General features: G+C 41.6%; 1 long non-coding RNA gene across 1 annotated transcript in view; it reads left to right on the forward strand.

The window, feature by feature from the left end:
• Nucleotides 1–14755, forward strand: part of LOC111935816 (uncharacterized) — an 86251-nt gene extending 71496 nt beyond the window's left edge. The window contains exons 5-6 of the long non-coding RNA XR_002867868.2: nucleotides 2283–2399; nucleotides 14601–14755. This is a non-coding gene — a long non-coding RNA (uncharacterized LOC111935816). The remainder of the gene's footprint in view (nucleotides 1–2282; nucleotides 2400–14600) is intronic.
• Nucleotides 14756–18829: the final 4074 nt, after the last annotated feature.

Consider the following 18829-nt stretch of genomic DNA (forward strand, 5'->3'; position numbering starts at 1 on the left):
ATTATGTGTCTATGTCTTGATTTATCTACCTTTTTTGTTGGATGAGTGGTGTTAGTTGGATGCTAAATATTATTTCAGGAGATCAGGAGGTAAATTGTGTCATCAAATCTTCATGAGAATGAATAAACCAGCCTGAAAATGTGAATCCATTCTTCTAAAACCTTCTAGGAATGGAGTGTAATTTCAAGCAGAAAACCTACCTGGATAGAGAACCCCAGTGTGCAACAAAATGAACTGTGATGATTTGGTGGATTAAGGTAGCACCAGAGATCAAATTCTAGATCACTTTGTGCTATTCAACAAAGGTGTCTGTGTTTTCTGGAGTTGCCTATACCTGTATTCTCAGGCATAGCTGTATATACAGTATTGACACAGTGAGAATCATGCATAAAGAACAGATATAGATATATATAGATATATAGATATATAGATACACACACACACACACACACATATAGGACCTATACTCGGCACAGAGCAGTGGATATGCTGTTGCAGGGAAAGCTGTCCTGGTCAGGGTCACAGCTGTATCAGAGTTATTCCTGTTCCCATCAGTAACAGTTTTGAAGACCTTTGCAAATTGCAGTTCACTTGTCCTTGCATCACCCCTGAAGTAATATCATATCCATTTTACAAATGGGAAGCTGGAGCACAGAGAAACTAGATGGCTGTCTGTAGCCTCATCCTCAGTCAATGAGTATCAAATTAGCCTAATGTTCATTTGAAGGCTCAGATTTGTCTAGAAGAAAGTGTGATCAGCACCAGATAATGTCATTCACTTGTCATTATGGTCAAAACGACTGTGCAGCATAAAGATATGTTCCTGCTTGTCCTGGGAGCCAAGTCACACAATTTGTGTGTTGCAATCATGAAGTTTCACACTACAGGTGGCCAGGCTGCAGTCAGGCTCAGCTCAGCTGGGGAGAATATCTGCTCTATTTTCCCCATTAGGTGCAATTAACATAGTTTAATATTAAGTATAAGAAGTCTCTCTTCTGAATGATAAATGATATTTTCTGGCTCTTCAGCTCCTACCACCTGTACAACAGGTAGAGAAGCTGTCACTTCCAGAAAATCATCTCTGGTGAATCCAAATATTTGTGTGCTGACACAGGGAGCATTGTGCTCATAAAATACATGATGACAGGAGAAAAAGAAATAATGTTTAAATCAGAGAATCTGGCTACAAAGCAATTATTCTACATACTTATGGAGAAGTAACTCCCTACAGACTATGATGTTTTGCAGGACTTCAGACCATAGAAGCACTGCATGTTTCCATGGCCCTAAGCTTGTAAAGAAAGTATATGTTAGCTAATCTCATTCTATATTAGTTAATTAGTTAATATTATTCTGTGATTTACAGCACATTGGCCCCACATACACTACCACAGACTCACCAAAAAGCCCCTGAAAATACCTACAGCTGCTTTTAACACCATCAAACTGCTTTTGGAAATACTTGGGCGAGCAGCGATTTCCCTTCAGCTTTTATTTTCCTCCAAGGGCTATCCCAAAGACAACACTTTGAACACTGGACATCAAGAATGATGAGTCAGGGATAGATTTCTGTTAGACCATAAGATTCTAGAAACTTCATAAAGTTTGTGGAATCTTCTCTAATACTACATGTTTTTCCTGTAGATTTGCTACCAGGATCGTTTTATGATGCCAACTGCACTGTTTACAGATTCTGCTGAAGACAGAGCAGGCACTTCCTCACTTCAGCTCTGAGAGGAGTTTGTTCTCTGGAAGGCTTTGCTCTGACTAAGCCATATTTTGTTCTTGAGCTTGTACCTGCAAGTGTGAAAATTTAGGTGACAGGAGAAAAGGGAACAAGAGTATTTAGAAACTGCCATAGCTGAGGATGCAACTGAAACTCCCCCAGAACCCAGACTGAAGCCTAGCTGCCAGTGTTGGGTGACTGCTGGAAAGACCAGCATCCACTTAGACTGGCTGCAGCAGCCATGGTCCCTTGTGTTGTTTCCACTGTTGCATTGAGGCCAGGTTGTTAATCTGTGTAACTCTGTTTCCAGTCCTCTAAAATGTCAAATGCCAAGGTTCCAAAGGGAAAATGTCAGGGAGGACAAACCCAGCCTGGCATATGTGTGAAGCTGAGACCTGGGTAGCAAGAGTCACAGGTAAAGGCTAATGAAGAGAGTGGAGGGGGAAGGGTATTACTATTCTTAAAATGTACACTAGGAGTGTCTTTCAGAGAGTATTTTAGGACATTTCCTAGTTGAGGGCCCTGTTCTCTGATATGTGTGTGTATCTCTTCACAGAGCTGGATGCTCAAGGATCCCTCTGTCAGCATCAAGTCAGGCACTGCACCTGGTTTGTTCCAGTGAAAAGAATGGAAGACAGCATAACCTGCTCCCCTCTCCTGAAGTTAAATTGTGGTAAGGGCCCCTCTCAATGTTACCTGATGGCTCTGAAATCCTTGGTCAGAATAAATTCAGGTGTACAGGTCTGCATCTACTCACAGCCTGTGTTATGACTTTTCACGTTTAGATTCTTCCCAGCATCCATCTAGGGAAGATAGGTCTGAGTTTACCTTGTTCAGGAATATTTTTTGTTGTCAGTTGAAGTCTTGGTGTGATGAAGAGTTTGTGTCCTGTTTTGGAGTAGTGAACAGACTGTGCAGTAGTCTGTGGAAGGAAGAGGAATTTGTTTTTCACGTTATCTTCAGTACTTGATGCCAGCTTCAGGGAATTTCTCCATGTCCTGAACTCGGCTGCCTTCCCTCTAGCCTGTTGCTGTAGAACTGCTTTTACCTCAGCAAACTGTGTAAATGCTATTAACAGTGTGCACAGGCTGAGCTGGGTGGTTTATGTGTTTGTGTGTTTATGCTGTTACTCTCAAAGGGTTTCACTTGGCTTTGCAAGTCCAGCACGAGGGGAGCATCCCTTCAGCACTTCAGCTGCTCCTGGAGGCTGTGGGGTGTCACTGCTGTCCCCTGGCTTCACTGCAGGGGTCTGTGCACAACTCTGTGTCCTTGACCCAAAGGATTGCTTTGATAGTGTTCTGGGAGCATGGATGAGAGTCAGCTCTGCAAAGTGAGTTTGAAGGTGTGCTGAAGGAGTCCCTCTCTCCTGGCAAAAGCCCTAAGAGGAGCAGAAGGGAGAAGCAACTTCACCGTCAGCTTTCTCCTCAGGAGCAGCATTTTGTGCTCAGTACCTGTCTGATACACATGACAGGCACGAGGAGACTGTGCTGCTGAGATTGGAAAATCACTGACCCTGGGATTCCTCTACCAGGACAGATGAAAAAAAGATTAATATTAAGGCATGATGTACAAAATCTGAATAAACACTGCAAACACTAACACAGAAATGGAGCAATATATACTTTCAAAGAAATAAGACAGTGCATTCTAACAGTGTTGTTCTGATCTCTGATTGTAATTATTTTGCCAAATCATGTTTAAAGAACGTGAAGAAACCCAAGACAGAGCAGCTGAAGAGTTTTCAAATGGAATAAGGAGTGCTGCAGATGCCTCTTGTAATTACTGTTACATATTCAGCTTGAGTTTCTCTGCTTTGAGACATATGTACAGAGATCTGAAAGGGCTGCAATAACATCTGGATGATGTTTTGGTGTCATAATGGGCTGGTAAATAACATTACTGAAAATGAGGAATGTTGCTGTGCATATTCTTCTTTCTGTTTCCCCTCTTGCAGTAGATTTCAGTGTTAAAATGAAGATACCTGATAATGATCCACACAGGCACTTGTATCAGGTTTGCAGTGGAGTTCCCAAGGGTAAAACTCATTAATAACTAATATTTGTTCTATTAAGCTTTTTAAACTGAAATCCAACTGACCTGGTAGAATCCTAAATCCTGAGCAAGAGTGCTGCTACTCTTCAAAGAGATTTGGTAGCCTTGATGATAAATTTCTGGCCCTAAGGGAGACTTTGAAAGCTAGGAAAACGTGAAGAGCAAAAAAATGAAAGCATGCACTTTACACAAAGCTGTCTGGTGCTGATGAGAAGATGACAAGATCAGTCACCACTACCCCAGTGTTTGGTAATAAAAGGTGAGGATTCTGACAAGCTCCTACCCTGACTTTTATAGCCAGAGCTCTAGTTGTATAAACCGATTTTTTCTAGTGCAGTCATTGTGATGTGCAAGTTTACAGAGATGGGAGCCGTCCCCTGTACTTCAGCAGACTGTAAATGTCAGCTCTTAGCCGAAGAAATACAAAAAATGGAGCTCTGTTGTGGTGCCCTGCATGATCGTCAACCCTTAATCTACTTAATCAAGCAGAAATAATAGAAACTGGCTAATCCTGGCACCTCTGTTTTCCCTCTCTTGGGGAGAGTGTTGACTTTTTCAGCAGTCCCCATACTAATGAATTTTCAGTGAGATGAGGAAAGGGAGAAAAAGAAAATGACAGTGAGTTTGTTATTTGCATGCATTTTCCTATCACATAACTTGAGGCTAATCCCAGCTGTTCATATCAAGGTACATTCTTGTCTCTAAATACTTCACTGCATCATTTTCTTAGCATTCTGCTGAGACACTTTTCCTATGTTTTCAGGACTGACAGTGGAAGGGATTTTTTTTCTTTAATTAAACCAAAACTAGATACAAGAAGAGTACCACAGCATATTTAAAAAGCAGAGAGTTAAATGAAGTCTTGAATAAAATAAACTCCACAAGCTCAAGTTAATTTCTCTTGTATATATTTCCTTCTATTCATCATAGCACTGTAATACAAAGGCCAAATAAATAAAGCCAGTGTTCCTCTGTCTTAGAGATGTTAGACCTTGGCTCTGCTTTACTTTCTCAACCACTGAAAGCCAAACACTGCAGATGAAACCTTCCAAATTCAGCTTTGAAGAAATCTTTTTTTGGTCTAAATTTTTATTTGGTCTCCTTGAAGATAGTGACATGGAGGCAGAGGGAAGAACAGCTCTCAGATGTTGTGAGGTGTGGGTATAGCCAGTGCACTGAACACACCAGGCTTTCCAGGACATGGCTTTGATCTACAGAGGAGGCTGTGCCTGCACTATTCACAGGGACCTTTGGTTAAGAAAAAACTACAAAACCCATCCTAACTGATGGACACTCACAGAGTGTGGGTGAAGAGGAGCAGGAACATCCCTGCATTTCTCTTGACTCGGGCAGTTCCACAAGAGATTCACATTTTTAATATGTTGTGTATATCCTTTTCTAGAGCTCCTAAATGTGGGTGTGGAGGTTGCACGTTGTGATTTGAATGCAGGAGCAGGTACAAGCAGTGGCAACTCGAGGTGCACATCATTAGGGAGCCAATCAGGCAGATTTTATGCAAACACCATTAGGGCTTGTATGACTCAGTCTCTGGTGCTCTTGCCATCTCCTCCCCACATTTATTTCAAGCCCACTTCCAGTGCAGCTGAGCACATATCAGACACTGAGGCATGCAAACATTGGCTCTGTTTGTGTCAAGTCACCTTTTGGCAAATTGGCTCCATAAATCATGATTATACATTGATGGTGTTGATGAATGAAGTCAATCTAATCCCAGAATACAGAGACAGATAATCTGTTTTGAGTTAAAAACTTGCTGGGAGAGCTGACACTGTTACAGGTGAACATTGGGACATTTCATTAAGAAGGGTTCCATTTTGTTGAAGTTGTAAAGTTCTGATGTGACTGCTCTGGAACTGGTAATAAAGAATGATTTCTAGATTTCCAGTTTCAGTTTTAGGGCTATAGCATGTTATGGAGAGAGAAACTTTTTTGGCATGTTCTCTGGCAGTATTTAAGAACTGAGACATTTTGGAAATGCAAATGGTTGAAGAGAAAGATCAGGAATGGCTCTAATTTGGTAACTAATTTCTGTGCTTAAAAATGTCTTACAGTTTGTTGTTGATCATGGTACATTTCTGATCAACAATTGTTATATAGTCCTGTGCAAAATGAAGACTCAAGTTCCTTCAGGAAGCACTGATGTAGGTGACCAAGTCTTCATGATTTCAATAAATATCACTCATGGCTCTTACAGACACTAATCCTCCCTGTAAATAAACCCCCCTGAAGATGGTACTGGAGGAGGCAATGGATCAGGAAGCAGAATTTGCATATTTTTGTGAAGTATTTTGCAAAGCACAGGTGAGACTGCAAAAAGCCTGGAGTAACCCCCCTCAGGCTGTGAAACTGGGAAACCAGGAGGCTTTTGCTGAACTGAGCAAAGCGATCTTAAATCATCACGTGGGAACTTTCAGTGCAGGATGATGTAAATAGATTGCACTAGATATAAATTAGGTTTTAAGAATGTAAAACCATTACCTTTTTAAACTAGTGTTTTGAAATATGTGATTCCCTATAAAGGAAGGCTCTTAAATTCTAGTTACCTAATGGATACACATTCAAAGTCAATTAATTTTTGCAATTTTTTTCCCCAAGTATTATTGGGGAAAACACTAAGTCCAGGCATGCTTTATACAAATGATATCATACTATGATTTGTTTTCCCATTTCCAAGCTCTTACTTTTATTTTCAATAGCAGGGAAGCTGCATCAAATGTATTTACAGCCCATACAATATGAGTCTTAAAGTTGTAATGCTGTGGGAAGCTAAGTGACAAGTGACATTACATGTGATGGATGAATGAATGAATGAATGAATGAATGAATGAATGAGTGAACTTGAATGGTTAAACAGCTCCACAGCCATAAGTTTTTGCAGAGAGACACAGGAACCATGTCTGAAGTAAAGCATTCATTTTTGCTGGCGTTCAGATGGCAAGACTGAGAAGAGAAAATAAGATCATGGGATGGACTTTTTTACAGTTGGTTTCTCTGACCCTATTTAAGATCAGAGACCTTCTGTGTCTTGGCACTGTCAGAGGCTGGTGATCCCTGCTGAAATGGCTTTCAACACTGGCAGAGCTGGTGCTGGCAGTGGCAGGGAAGGGATGGAGAGAAATGAGGGATGAAGGATAAAAACTGGGGTCCTTTCCAGAGGAGCTGTGAGGTTGTGTCCCAGCATTTGTGTCATACAAGATGGACTCAGAGGCTCCAGGGACTTCTGCTACAAACATCAGACTCAGCAACTGGACATCATAAACCTAACTGCTTTGGTTAATTGTAAAATAATGATGAGCTGCCAAAGCATCCAGTTTGGAAAGGGCTGCCATAAAATTCTCAATTGCATCAATTAAAATGTCCTTGGTGAGGGTGGGGAGTGTTTATACAACAGCATAAGATATTGGCAACTTTTTTTTAGAATAATCAAAAGTACAGGAAAAACTATGAAATTGCTCAAATTTAAAAGCATCAATGGTTTAAATAAATGAAGAAATGTCAAGTGTGTTGACTATTCAAGGACAAGGTCCATTCACAGTCAGTGGGATTCTGTCCAAAAATCCACAATTCTCAATTATTACAGAACATTTCTAAGCTCCAGTGAATTAGGCTCTAATCAGAACTCAAGCTTTTATAAACTAAATATACTTGGAAAATGAAAAAAAGGCAACCTACAGTAAGTCATCTTGAAAGACAAACTTGGAGGAAAAAAATAAATGTTGCCTTATGTGCAGAAAATATTACAACAATTTATCTTTTTTGTGTCATAGTGAACCTCTAGGAAAGATGTAAAGTAAGGAAAAATAATGGGGATGACAGATATTAAGTTTAGAATTGTAGCACTTCATTTATTAGACAGCAGAAATCAAAATGCTCTAAAATGTCTGTTTTGTCTGGAGGCAAATGACTTAAAACAATCCATGTAATGGTTTATTGCACCAGTAAACATTTTGGGAAGCCGTGTATGGAGAAATTTATAAAGAAATGAGTTAAATTTTGTGTAAAATGCACTTAATGACTCCTCAGAGAGCTTAAACACTGTTGGAATTTGCAAACATGTAAAATAGATTTTTTTGATTTTTGCTTAACACTCAGGGCCTGATTGTGCCCTTTCTAGCAAGGAAAAGCCATGAGAATGGGATAAAGATAAAGAGAACAGGCCCTAGAGCCCACTTCTCTTGATATATTGCCAGGGAGTACCACAGGACAAGTAAAGCTGTACAGCATGACCCTGCATCCCTCACCGTGTGTTAATACCTCTGCACAGTTTGGCACCAGGACTTGCACCAGCCTTTAGTCAGGAAAGTGTAGTAAACAAGGTTTCCCTTTCTCAGGTCTAATCATCTACTAGAGTAGATGCAATGAAAATATCATTAAAAAAGCCATTAAAAAAATAAAAATACAAAAAGCAGAGAAAGAAGAAGCCAACCAAAACTATTGCAATGGTATAATTCCCATTAGCACAGTTCATGGCAGTGGCATTGTACACAGTACTGAAGCAGAGTAAAGGTTTGAGCCATAAAACTGTGTTCAGAGTTATAATTCTAGCCTCCAAGTTTAAAACATATTGGGTCTTATCTTCTGCAGTGTACATCAGTCTTGTCCCATTGTAAAAGGAGCTGGACCCACTTTCAGACACCAAGGGTCGCATTGGGGTCATCTGACACAATGGGCTGGAAACCATGTCTTTTGCAAGCTCCACATTATTTCTGCCAAAAACTTCAGCCTTGAGAGACTCAAAGAAATGTGTGACAGAACAATTGTACTTTGGGGATAAGGCATCTCCTAAAAAAAATCTGGTTTTCTCTGTCTGATTGCCAAATGCTTCCTCCCACATAAGCAATTGAAAAGTCTCCTTTGAGCCACTTCTTATGAATAGAATAACTGCAGCAAAACTGTATAGTCTGAAAGCCCATCATAAGTATTTAAACAATTTATTCTCAGACTCAAGGGGAATAGCTGCTGACCTTCTCTCACAGGACAGTTCTGGCTGAATGTAAAGTTGTTGGTAAGACAGGCAGAACTTGGAAGAAGAATCTTTGTCTCATCCCTTCCTGCAAACACTCACCACACCTGAGCTCTCAGACCACCTGTGGGGCTGACCCCTTTTTTGGTCAGTCACAGGATATTCCAAATAATCCAGAGTGCTTCTTCAGGTCCCTACAAGAATTTCATATACAGGAAAATACTCATATGATTCATACTGGTGCCTGAGAGGCAGTGCTGCCCTTGTTTGGTGATATGAGACAAGGAGACATTTAAAATTACCAGGCCAAAATCTCCAGGAAGATGGGGTAAGGTCAGAGGGGTGGCCACATCTGCTGCTCCCTGGCTAATCCTGCTCTTCCATGGTGCCTAGCCTAATTCAACCAGACATCAAAAGGTTAAAATAATTGGAGAGATGCAGGACGACAACTTGGTCAAGCAAGGGGCTATGCTAGAAACTTGCTATAATCGTAAGAAAAACAAAAAGGAGAAAACGAGATGGGAACAGGTGTAATATGGGTCCAGGAGTAGCAAATAAGTCATTGAAGGACAGTGACACATACACCTTGGACTGAAAAAGTAATTAAGGATGTATCCTAATGGTGGCATCTAATTTAGCAGAAAGGCTCAGAGCAGGGTTTTCCCTTCACTAACTCCCACTGGTGAACAGCTCAGGGTCACAAACCCCACTGGTGTGGGACATGGCTCTGGAGTTTGGGACAAGGGTTTAACACACAGGTGGAAACCTTTGCAGGTGGCCACAAAAAGGGCTATAAAATTTGCCCAGCTGATGTTTCTCTGCAGTCCTGGGACAAGAGCACCTTCCCCAGGGAGTAGCTGTGCAGTCCCATACATGACTGTGTGAGAATAACAAGCACTGATTGGTGCTCTGGAAAAATAATATATCTGGAAAATAATATCTCTCAAAAAATAACCTGCTCTACTGTTCAAAATTTGGACTGGAAGGTAATGGATATTTTACTTCGCCTTTTAAAATTTTAATTTTAATTTAAATTTAAGTAAAAAATAAGTTTAAACTATTTTTGTCATCTGATGTACAGTATTTTTATGCATTAAAGGCTCTTTTATTGCAATATTTATATAACTGGAGAAGTCCTAATTTATCCCTATTGATTTTAACTTTGACTTATTTTTACACTGTGGGCAAGCTTCTTCAAAAATCAATATTTTTACCTTTTGACAAATCTACTACAAATGCATGGTTTTCCTTTCAATCCTTAACTTTTGAGTAGCAATAAAATATACAGGGAAAAAGAAAAGGAAAGCTAGTCAGCATAAAAGCTTCCCTATCTTCCTTAACATTGCTCACAGCAAGCCTCATTAAGCAAATGTGGTATATGCTCTCTGCTAAGTGATCAGGGTTTGAATTTAAGGTCTCACTCAAAATTATGGCATTGTCAGATATCTTATTTCTCAAACTGGATAATTTAACAACACTAGGGAGAAACTTTCCAAGTGTATTAAACTTTAAAAGCATATCACAAGTACAGATGACCACAACATCCTCATTTTGCAGGCAGAGGGAAAAATGTCTGTCAAGGTGAGAGGAAGGCTGTGGAACAGATAAGGAATTTTCTCCAAGTGGATGTGCAGCTTCAGCTCTGGGCACTATTTGGTGGAGCACATCTGACTGTACAGGATCAACCTTCCTCCCAGTGCAAGTCCCTAAAACTGTGCTATTGCACAGGGGTTACACACAGTCTCTAAAAGCTCTTCTTCATTGCTTCACTGAAAGCTGTGAGATTTTGCTGTTGACTTCAACATCCACAAAGCCAGCTCCAAAATATTTTTTATACTTTTTTTTTTTTTTTTTTTAAGAAAAAGGGCTGCTTCCATTAATGCTTCCCTTCCTCAACATTAACTTTTGTGACCAGCACTTAGCAGGTCATCTTGGGTCCCACTGACATTGGCAGGATTAAGCAGGGTCCTAATTTTAATAATGAGAAGCTGTCAGAAAAAGAATTTCTGCTGCTGTTTATTCACAAATTTAAATTCCTTTGACAGTCATTGAGGACTCTGAAGGACACCTGTTGTTGTTTAATTTCTTCCAGCAAATGCATTTATTATGATTATGTCACTTTCAGAGACAGGAGCACCTCTCTGCCTTTTACAGGGAGATTAGGAGGATGATGGGCACCTCAAATCCCAAATTTAGAAGGCAGCTGTCTGAAAGTGTTGCAGACTTTTGTTCTTGGGTAGAATTAATTGGACATTTTCGGGAGAAGCAGAGAACAGGAGCTGTCGCAGCTCTCACTGATTTCAGCTGGAAAATGGCCTTTAGCTTACAGCATTTGTTGAAGATGGGAGCCCATTCCTGCATTCCACCAAGGTGAGGACAAGGCTGAGGAAAGCTTCTCTGTGGCCCCTACAGTTACTTTTGATTGTTGCTGTTAGGAGCACACAATGAGAGGTTCGGAGCCCTGCAAAATGAGGCTTTTAAATATATATTGCTGGTTTTTAAAGGTAGTATTAATCCAGACAGACAGTTTCTTACTTCCTGCTCTTCCCCACCCTGTAAGACATTGTCCATCTTCTGCATAGCCTCGGTTCCTCTGGGAAAGCTTCTCCATCTGACAGAGAAAACAGGAAGAGCAGCTAGAGACTACTCTGCAATTCCTCAAATGCCTTCAGTGCCAGTGGTTCCATGGATCTGTCCCCAGGAATTTAGGATTTTAGTCTGTAGCTGCAGAGGATGCAGTTCTGGTGCCCTTCCTCCTGGTGCTGCTGGAGACAGTGCTGGCTCCAAAATCACTGGGCCACTGAAAGACATGTATTGCTCTTTCAGCTTTTAGATGCTCCCAATGGTAATTAAAGCATCTCCTTTATTAAAGATCCAAATTTCTTTTGAGATTACAGGCCAGATTGACTTCTGCTTGAGAAAGATGCCCAGGGAGCCCTAGCCCAGGTTTCAAAGCCATACTTGCAGAGGTTTGGCTTTGACAAGTAAGACTGGGGAGATCTTTCCCAATTTCTAGAGGCCAAGGATGCCTCCAGGCCTGAGTGATGCATGAAATCAACAAAATCTTGTTTAGTTGTTGTCATTTCTCCTAATCAGCAGTAGCCTCTGTGAGCTGTATATCAACTGTCTCTCAGAATTAGGGGATAGAGACCTATTGTCTGATAGTATAGTATTACCCTCTTGATAGTTATTGATATTAGCTATATATAAATAATAACAAGATAGCAATTGGACTGCTTTAGTGTGAGGTATTTATATCTCATTGTTTGTACCTAATCTCATTGCTATTTTGTAGGATTTTCTGGACCCTCTCAAAAGCTGTGCACAGCCCTGCAGTTTCCCATTAAGCTGTTAAATGCTATCCCACTGAGACTTATACATCAGACAAAGAAATCAAAAGTGCCTGAGGTATGAGCACCTCAGAGCTGAGCTCTGACATCAGGAGTTAAGATCTGGAGGTAGTTGCAGAAGGCATAGCCTCAGTTTTGGGTTTATTTCCCACTCCAAGGACAGGATGCCGTTTGCACTCTTGCCCTTTCAGTTTTTAGATGCAAGCCTGAATCAAGCCAAAGAGATCTTGTTTTGCTGAAATGTTAAGCAACTCTTTTTTTTTCTTTTTTTTTTTAAATAAAAGGACTCAGCTTGGTAATTCCAACCATTTAATAGGAAAATACTCTGTACTGTTCTTGCTGACCCCTCTGAACAAGGCAACATTATCACCAGCATGCAGAAAAGTCCCTGACAGAAAGCACACAGAGTATCTTTAATACAGGACAAATAAGGGGGTGGGACTGAACTTTGGGGTGCTCTTGCAGCCATGCCATCTCTTCCTCTGAGAGTGCATGCCCTCCTCCTGCTTCCAGGGAAACACCAAACTGCATTATCAGCTGCCCTGAATGCACACAACTGAGATGAGAGCATCTGACAGCATCAGCTGTTTGCTCTGCATTCAGGAATACCCTTCTCTGCACAAGTTCCTTATCTCTGATGTTGGATGCTGGGTTAGTACATCCAAATAATGCACAGAAGTAGAATACCTGGGGTGGAATCCAGACTGGGAAGCACTTGGCACAGACTGAATCACAACAGAGTTATAAAGAGCTCTTTTCAGCAATGCTGGACAGTAAAGCCAGAAAGATGCAATTAGTGTGATCTAAAATCCACCAGTTTCTGCTCAGTGGTTGGAAACTTGCTGTGTGCTTTCTTTGAATTTGCCTGCTAACTCCTTCCCCAGGACCAAAAGCTGTTTTCCTCTCCTCTTGGGTAGCAGGAGTGCAGGCAGCTGGGGGGGGGAGCAGGGCTGGGGTGTTCCTGGGGCCCCCTGCACATGTGGAATGTGGGCACCCCCTTTCCCCAGCTCTCGCTGCCCCTGCAGTGCTCCAGCCACACCAAGACCACATCAGCTGACATCCTCAATGTAAGCATCACCATTGCTTTAAAAAATAGAGCAGTAATGAAACACACACAATCCCACAGAAAATGCCCTTCCTTTCTTGTTAAAATACTGATTATTGGTCTTAGGTTAACATCTGTCATGAAGATGGTTTTAATTCCAGAATGTAGAAAACACCTTGGAGGCTGGTAGTTTTGCTTTTTGTTATGAATGTCATATCAGTACTAGAGGCCCTGGATTTTTTATGCCACTGGAGTAAGAGGCATCACTTTAAATAGGAAACACAGAATCATTTTCTATGCATAGGGGAAGCTCTTTGTTCTCAGAGAAAAATGAATTATGCAGTCAAAACAGGTGACACATAGTAGATGTTGTTGCTTTCCATAACCTGAGATGTAACCCAGCTGTGCCCTTTTGCTTTTGTAGATGTCAGCCCTACCATCTGCTGCTGAAAAAAAACCACCAACATGCATTGCTGTGGCAACACTGAGCAGTTCTGTGGTCTTTTCTGCACTCTGCTCAGGCTGTGCATTTTTAAATAGTGTGACCTTTATTGATTCCTACAGAAATGAACTGTGCAAGATGGAAAACTTGAAAAGTATACTGCCAGAGTTCCCTTTTAGGAAGAAGAATACAATTATATTACAGAAATGTTAAAACTAGAAGAGATGAAATCAGTTAATTTCCTCTGGAAATGTTTGAAAGAGTTGAGAAAAATAGAATGGGTGACAAAGGGAGCAGAGATCTGATCAGAGAGACAGTGGGACAGGAAAAATATTTGCTCCAATGAAATCAGAGGTAGTTTTGGCATTGCCTTCAATGGAATGAGAATTTCATCAGCTATAATGTTTAACACACCACAGCTTTATAGTGCTTTTCCTAAGGAGGATGCTGTGTCCTGAGCTCCTGTTTGCTGTAGGCATCACCTGGTTCCTGGGAACTGCTGTCAGGTGGTGGCTGGGAAGGGTGGAAACAGCTCAGGCAGGGGAAGCCCTGGGGCAAGCCTTGCTGCTTGGCATTCCTCCCATTTCTGCAGCCAGCTCAGCTCTTTTCTTCCTCATCTCACTAAACCTACAGAGGTGTTTTCTTGTCATACATAAAAACCCTTCCCTCTGTTTTCTCCAATGATCTCAAGGACACCTTCCCTTGGCTGACACTCTGAGTAGTTTCCAGACCTGGAAAAACAAATCAAATTTTTTCCAGACAAATCAGATTTTTTCCCCTCTTCACTGTCCCCATGCACTTTTTGCAGCAGGAAGAAAACACAAGCCCTTTTGCAGCCTCCATCCTTGTGCATGCCTATCCTTGCCCCAGCTGGATAGCATTAGATCTCCAGTTGCAGACTTTATTGCCAGTCTCCAATGAGATGCAACCCAAAGTCAAACACTCAAGAAATAACTTTGTAGTGTAAAGATTTATCAGTGCTTTTGTTTTCTTTTCTTCAGTTGACCAAATTCAAGATGGCTCTAGAAGGAACATAAGTGTGGTTTGGGGGATAACCAAATATCTACAGTGTGCTGGAGAGCATGGCAAGCAGTTTCAACTCTGCAATCTTGTGCTGTTCCTGGCTACCTCCAGTGTGAAGTACCAAAAAACTATTGTAAGTAGTCAAATTAAATCACTCAAACACACCTGGAAAATTAGACTCTTCTTCCTGGGATTTAGATTTTTAATGTCTGCATTATTCTGTGACGAATGGCACCAAACTTTGTTTCTGCTCTCGCATAGCTTTTAGGTGCAAACCCCATTTGAGTGAGTACCCATGAGCCTTGTCTTACAAACCAGCCCTCCTAGCAAAAACAGCATCAAAGACAAATTTTGGTAATACCATGCTGCTTTGTGTCACTGCAAAACAGCCCTTTCTCTTCAAACAGCCACAAATAATGTCAAGTGGTCCAGACTCTCTGAAGAAATGCAAAAAAAGGGAAGATTCTACTAAAAATATGAAAACAGGGACTTCTGCCATGAGATGGCCAGTCAGGCTGGTCTGATGGGGGGTATCTGGTGGAGGGGCTGGCTGCTGGGTCATTCCTCAGCACTGCCTGCAGCCTGCACATTCCTGATCACTGACAAAGAATGGTGACAATTCCCTACAGCTGGCTGGGTGAAGGCTGCTTGTAGAAGGTAACAATGCTTAAATTTATGAGGGATATGCCTAAGACTGTTTCTGGGAGATGATTTACCACAATAATAGTTGAAACTGCAGACTCCTCCAGAAAAGAACATTTGATGTCTAACAGACAGCTGCTGATGTAAATGTTTATGAAGAGTTTGTTAAGTATGTGACATTGCCTGTATGGTAATGCAGAAATTATGCTGCTAGTAAAAGATATGTTATGATAGAAAAATCAGTGGATAAAGAATGGATGAGAACGGTGCTGAAGCAGGAACTCTGCTATGATAAATGTAGTGCCAAGCAAAAGCAGCGTGAAGAAAATCTATTAACTACATGTATTCACTGTTAGTGGCATATCTTGAATTTGTCATTTTAAGATGCTATTAAAATTAATGCTCTCCTAAGAGGTACTCTTGGAACTGTGTATAAAATTGCCTAATTAGTTTTTTAAAAAAAGAATTCCAGTGAGATGCTAGATTTTGGGAGAGAGACAGTGAGCAGATAACTATGCCACCAGACACTCATAAAATGGGCTCTCCTTGGAGAGGAATGCTTTGTCTCATTTCCAAGAACTGCCTTGCAGCTGAATTGAAGTGGGAACTGAAGATCAAAACTGCAAATCTTTCAATTCTGAAAGGTATTCTTTTACTTATTAAAAAGACATTTTATTGAATGGATTCATATGACAAATCAGTAGGTTTAATTAAGTGAAATAAATTAACCTCTTATTGAAACTCTCTTTCATTTACAGATGCAGACCTGAAATCTGGTCACTAGTTTCCATGTCCATGATTTAATCTGACAGTGAAACAAAGGGAAACCCAGATATTCACCTCTGGCAAAACAGATGCAAATGTTTTTCAGATCTCTTTCTCTTCTTCCTTTCCATTCCACTGGAGGACCCAGAAACATACGTAATGACCTGGCCGTGAGACATGTAAAATAATCAGAATCGCTAAACCTTTGGCCCTACTATGGGAGAGCAGCACCTTTCAAAGGTGGAATGGTGTCAGAAATAAAGAAAAAGCAGAGGAAGGTGCATGAGCTGGCTGGAGGGAAGTGCTGGAAATGCCAGCAAAGGCAGAGAGAAGTGTGGTAGCAAAAGGGAACATCCCCAGCACCAAGCTGTGGTAACCTGGCCCTTTTCAGGTGGGGTTGTTCCCTGAATTGCACTGCTCAGGGGTGTTGAATGGGGTTAGAGGTGGGAGGGACCCTGATGAGCATTTTCCCAGCCTAGCCTGACCCTTTGGTGTCCCTGCCCTTGGATTTATCCTCCCACCATCAGTGGGTGCTCAAATTAGCAGTGAGCACCACAGCAAGGTCTGTAGGTACACTCTTCTCTACTGTGGCAGCAGCCAAGTCAATAGGTGAAATCAGTCTGGTGTTGATTTTCTGTTCTCCTGATAATGAATTTGGGGATCCTCTGGGATTAGGTATGGGATCTATGCTGACACAGAGCTGTGGGGAGGGCTCCCATATCCCACTTTCACAGCAGCTATTGACACACACATTTCTGTTACAATGATAATCTTCAATATGTCTCATCTTGCTTAAAACAAGAGAGGGAGAGATGTGGGGAGGAGGGATGGGATTGGCCTGCTGATCCTAATATAAGGAAACCCATTTAAATGAGTAATTTTATAAACTACTGAGCACTCATGCTGAATAAGAAGTGAAGCCTACTGCTATTACATGTGGCAATAACAGGCTGCTTTGATTATTAGAGCCACCAGGAGGGAATACCTAGAAACAGATGCTGTCAGTGAACCACACTGACTTTGAGCAGGAGATCCTCTCAACATGTAAGTGCAGCCTTTTCCCTGTGAGTATAGGGAGACCCAGAACAGGAGCCCCACATGAGCAGCTACAATAAATATTAGAAACCATTCAATAAACAAATTTAATAGTTAAAATTTCATTTTGGTGATTTATATATTAATATTTCATGATTCTTGCTTATGGGAGACAGCAATTGTAACATTTACAAAACTGCCACAATTCTCAGAATTTGCTTAGATAGTGATTTTGAAGGCATGTGCTGCTAATCAATGAGTTAATGATTTCTTCCATGCTGTAATCCATCATTTTATCACAGCACACAATTTAGCAATTTGTTTGTGCTAATTACTACAACAGCCAGAGCAGTTTTCTGAGCACAGCTTCAGGCTATGGCTAGAGAAATGTTTGCCATGTTATTTACATTTCCCCCACTTACCTTGGGAAAGGCCCAGAATCCAAAATACATGAGGAAAATTTATTAAGATATCAGAAATACTCATCTTGCAATTGGTGAGTTTCTCTCTATGATCACTGGAAGGGAGGCTTAAGGAAAGTTTCTCTCATCTCCTGAAATCTCTGAATGTCCAGGTGCAGGTGTGAACAGGAGACAGGAACTGGAGGCCAAAGGGTTTTTTTGCACTGCTGCTTGTACCAATAAATGTGTTCAGGGATCAGAGTTAATCACAGGAGCCAGGCAGTCTGGGGGACAGCAGACAGAACACTAGGTGGGCATCCATTTAGGGTTTATATTCTATCTTGTGTGAGTTTGGGCTGCTTTGCCCTTGCTGAGGGCCACGGTGTCCTGCTCGTCCACATGGGGCTGTTCACCAGGGGAGTTCCTCTCCTGCCTGTCTGTGCTGTAAGGATTTACCCATCTCTTAGGCACAAGAGGAGGATTCTCTTTCTCCTGCACCACCAGTGCAGTCAGCTTGGCTGCTGCAAGGGAGAAGGAGCCTCCAGGGTGTCCTGGTGTGGGGCTTTAACCACAAGGCCGGATGGTCCAGCATGTCTGAGGGGGCTGCCAGGCAAGACACAGACACTGAGACTGAGACATTCTTCCCCCTCCCATCCTGGGAGAGCCCAGCAAAGCCCCATGGCATCAGAGGAAGAGTCAGGTGTTCTAGATGGAGCTCTGCATCCTGGGGAGCACCGCACAGTCAGTCACCCAAGAGAGTGAGCACTGAGGGGGGTGTGAGGGGACAGCTGTGGCTGGAGGGAGTTTGACCCTCCTGCCATGCCCTGGCCTTGATGGGAACCTGAAGGCAGTGCTGAAATTGCACACTGCCACAGGACAATAGTTTTTAGCCTCTGTCATAATTGCTCTCTTTAAAGTAGCACAGAAGACTTTCCTGACAAGGCCATTACTGTTGAAAGGACAAAGGGAAAGTAGTTACTCGGCTGTGTTCAGAACTGGGTTATCAAATTAGCTTCAGCCACTTTCAATTACAGAATCTTATGGTTTTGAAATGAGCTCTAAATGAGGGGCTATAATTCTTTGTCGACAGTGAGCAAAAAGAACATAATCATCATTATTTAACAGGGGCCTACAGCCTAGCTAGCTCCCAGATAAGTTCATCCAAGAGAAAAAAGGATTCAATTGGTATAAGCAAGCAAAAGATTATCAGTTGGCCAGGCTTCAGTGCATTTCTCCATCCTGCAGCTAAGGAAGTGACCTTGGGATTCATCCAGGAGGGATTTACTCCCAGAGCCATTCTGAATCACTAGCTAATTAAACATAAATACATAAGAAAAATTAGAGCAGTAGGGGTTGTCCCAGGC

The sequence above is a fragment of the Cyanistes caeruleus genome, chromosome 17 (genome assembly GCF_971803275.1).
Source record: "Cyanistes caeruleus chromosome 17, bCyaCae1.hap1.1, whole genome shotgun sequence".
Lineage (NCBI taxonomy): Eukaryota > Metazoa > Chordata > Aves > Passeriformes > Paridae > Cyanistes > Cyanistes caeruleus.